The sequence below is a fragment of the Pteropus alecto genome, unplaced genomic scaffold (assembly GCF_000325575.1).
Source record: "Pteropus alecto unplaced genomic scaffold, ASM32557v1 scaffold195, whole genome shotgun sequence".
Classification (NCBI taxonomy): Eukaryota; Metazoa; Chordata; class Mammalia; order Chiroptera; family Pteropodidae; genus Pteropus; species Pteropus alecto.
Window position 1 is genome coordinate 10,794,477 of NW_006438073.1, and position 3,554 is coordinate 10,798,030.

At 47.6% G+C, this 3,554-nt stretch overlaps 1 protein-coding gene across 5 annotated transcripts in view; it reads left to right on the forward strand.

Annotated features, from left to right (window-relative positions):
* Positions 1 to 3,353: 3,353 nt before the first annotated feature.
* FAM120B (family with sequence similarity 120B) overlaps positions 3,354 to 3,554 on the forward strand; it is a 50,708-nt gene continuing 50,507 nt past the window's right edge. The window contains exon 1 of one of the 5 annotated variants that reach the window (XM_025049044.1): positions 3,354 to 3,434. The gene's annotated coding sequence lies outside the window, so the exon portion shown is untranslated. The remainder of the gene's footprint in view (positions 3,435 to 3,554) is intronic. The other 4 variants (XM_025049031.1, XM_025049033.1, XM_025049032.1 and 1 more) reach the window with 4 other exon arrangements.

Consider the following 3,554-nt stretch of genomic DNA (forward strand, 5'->3'; position numbering starts at 1 on the left):
AGGTTCATATGTCATTCTGGACAAAGGAGAAATAAGCAGGGGTCTGGGATTTCAAAGGGAAAGCAAGCAATTCACAGGTAGAAGAGAAAGAGCAAACACCTGGTAAACAAAATCCTGCTGGGCCATCAGAAACAGCGGGGCACAGAGAGGGACGACAGGCTTTGCTGAGTCCCTGCCAGCCTCGCACTCAGTTTACATTGTGATGCTGAGGTGCTGCCCCCCTCCTCTCAGCAGGTTTATCTAGCTAAATTCCTTTAGACAGGTAACGGGGAAAGTCAGAGGTTCTTTCTGTGTCCTTTGTTTCATAATAACCAGATTAAAATCAACATCCTCAAAACATATTTTGGAGTGGCAAACTTTGGTCGCACTCAACACACACATTTATGAACACGTATAAGATAAGAGCATGTCCCATTTTTCAAAAATAGTTATAGTATCCTTTTTGATTAAATGACCATCCAGTACTTACCTTATTTAAATTAGGTAATCATTATACTCAGCTGAGGCACGTGCTATGATTACATTCTCTTTTTTGTAGGTTTTTTTATTTCTTTTTATCTTTACTGGATTCAACAATTGCTTAATTTATCTGCTTATTGATTTTTCTATGTGTTTATTACTTATTGTCACCAAACTCTGCAGATCTTTTAACATCTTCAAACACATCAGGTATTTGATGGGTAATACTTTTCCTGGAGATATGACCGCAGGGCCCTCCTGCTCCAGTCTAGATGGTCTCTGGCTTTCGTCCTGGGACCCTTTTTCTCTCTTGGATTCTCCAGTTTCTAGATCCTAAATATTGCTTCCTCAACTTATTAATTTTGGAGAATATCCTACAGCACGTTTCTGAAATAAAATATTTGATAATTTTGAGCTGCATGTCTGAAATATCTTTATTCTACCCTCACACAATATTTTGAGAGAATTTCATTGAAATTATTTTCTTCAGAATTTTGAAGTTAATGCCGCATTGAATTTCAGCTTCCTAAGATTCTATTGAGAATTTCCACGCCATTCTGATTTCCAATCCCTTAAATATGACCCTCTTATTTTTTTTTTATGGAATTTTTAAAGATCTTTATCTCTGAAATTCTGGGATGATGTGCCTTGTTGTGGGTCTTTTCAGTTTTGTTGTGCGGGCATTTGGTATAGCCTTTCAACATGACAACATGTCTTTCAGATCTGGGAAATTTTCTCGAATTATTTCTTGAGTTAATTTCCTCCTCTTCCTCATTTTCCCTGTTCTCTTTTCTGTAATTCTTATTTTTCAGATTTCAAACTTCCCAATCTTCTAATTTTCTTATATTTTCTTTCTCCATCTTTCTGTTTTGCTATCTGAGGGTTATCGTCAAATGTCTTTCATCAATTTTTAAATTTGTTATTGCTTTCAGAATTTTGAAGCTCTTATTTTCTGAATGTTCTTTTATATACTTTTATAGGTGTAATATTATCTTCAGAGACTGTAGATAATAAGGTTTTTTATAACATTTTCTTTCCTAATTCCTGTTTTATTCTTTTTTCTTTTGTCTGTCTCAGTTGTCCGTTGATCCTTGGTCATCTATGCATATTTAGAAAGGAGGCAGAAATGCTTTTTCGGAAGTTCTGTGGGGTAGATGAGGACTACCAAGTGGTAGGAGAGGCTTTGGGCAGGCAGCCTGCCTCCCCGCCTCACTGGCCCTCAGTGTGGACCTCCTGCTCCTGAAGTCCAGTGTCCCTGGTTCCCCCCCACACAACCTGAATCCCTATTTCAATCTCTTCCCTAGGTTCCCACTCTCTGCCTGGAAGCCCTTTCTCTTCTAATCCCTTCTCAGATCCCACCCTTTCTTCCGGGCTCAGCTCACATATTACTTCCTTGCCGCTTTCTTTGTATACATGTTATAAACCTTACACTATGCTTTGCTTTTTCCCCCTAAATTTAATGTCTGTCTGTCTCCCCAACCACAACGTATGTGCCTTAAGACTTGAGACCATTTCGCACACCTCTTGTAACCCTAGGCACCCAACCAGTAATAGGTGCTGAGCACCGTTTGTTCATTTTACTTAGAAAAAAATTATCAACAGGAAGTAAACGCCTTGTATGCCAAACGGAAAGATTACTTCTCAAACTGTTTAATACATATGGCGTCACTTAGTTTGGGTAATTCTTTTTGAGTGCTTGATCTGTCAAGTACTTTGCAAGGGGCTCTGAAGGAACAATGTTGATCATTTTACTTCCCTGACAGAGCCTCTTGCTCCCTGGGGCTTACAGCAGTCTTGAGACAGGTTGTGGAAAGGTAAGTTCTGAGATGCATTTCAAAACTTTGGTATTATTAATTATCGAAGTTTGTCAATAACTTTCCTAAAAATAGATTGGTTTCGCACTCGGCTACCAAAACGTTCTCTAGGTTGCAGAGAAAGGGCATTGCAGGTAGGGATGGGAATTGTGAGTAATCTGAAAACTGCCCAATCTCCGAACCCAAGGGCGCACGTCTTGGGTGTGAACTTTCCTCATCTTAAAAGCAGCTTCAGGAATAAGGTCGAAATGGCGGCTTAAAGTTCAAACTCTTTAACAGAAGGCGGAGACTCTACGTGCGCAGGTGACCCTGCTCACCCAACCACTTTTATCTGCCTCTGCTCCCTCGCGCGTACATTCCAGTTACTGAAATTCCTCCAAAGCATCTTGCTCTTCGCCTACCATTACTCCACCTCCTGGAACCCTCCACGCGCCACTCCAGACGGGCAAGCCCGCTGGCTAAAAAAGCGTGGGACCATCCTGCTCGTCACAGCTCTTCTAACGATCGTCCTACGGCTCTAGTGCTTCCTACCGGCCCAGCGCTCTGCTCCACCCTTCGAAGCTGATGTGAGAAGTACCGTGACCGTCCAACTTTGCGCAGAGGAAGCGGAGGGGCAGAGGTTAAACAACTTGCCGAAGGTCACGGCTGCCGAGGGCAGCCCCGCTCGTTCTCCCAGCGCCCTGCCACGCTTCCCGCAGCCAAGGCCCCGGACTCAGTGACAGCCCTGCAGCTGGCCGGGGGCTGAGGAGAGCGGACGCTCTTAGTTCTTGCGCGGAACCGCGGCGTCAGGTGCCCCACGTGCCCACTGCTCCACCGGGCAGCGGAAACCCGCGAAGCGGACGGTGGAAGGGACAGCGCCCCACCAGCGCCTGCGGGAAGCCGAGACCTCCGGACGCCGAGACCCCCGGACGCCGAGACCCCCGGACGCCGACCTTCGCTGCGCGTGCGGTTTCCAGGCAACGGGCGCGGCGCCTGCGCACCTCGCCCCTCGGGCGCCGCGGAGGCTCTGCTCCGCCCCTCGGAGGCTCTGCTCCGCCCCTCGGGGGGCGGTCCCTGGAGCGGAAGCGCCCCGAGCGGAAGCGGAAGTGCGGAGCAGCCGCGGCGGGGCGAGGGCGGCGAGGGCAGCGCGGGCGCGTCTCCGGCTGTGCTTCGCATCTGTAGGTAGGGCTGGGCCTGCGGGGACAGCGCTGTCGGGCGCCGCTCTCGGCCATTCGGCCTCGGCTCCGCTGGCTGCGCTCGAGGTTCTGCGCCGTCGCGGCCGCCCTGGCCGGAAGCCCCGTG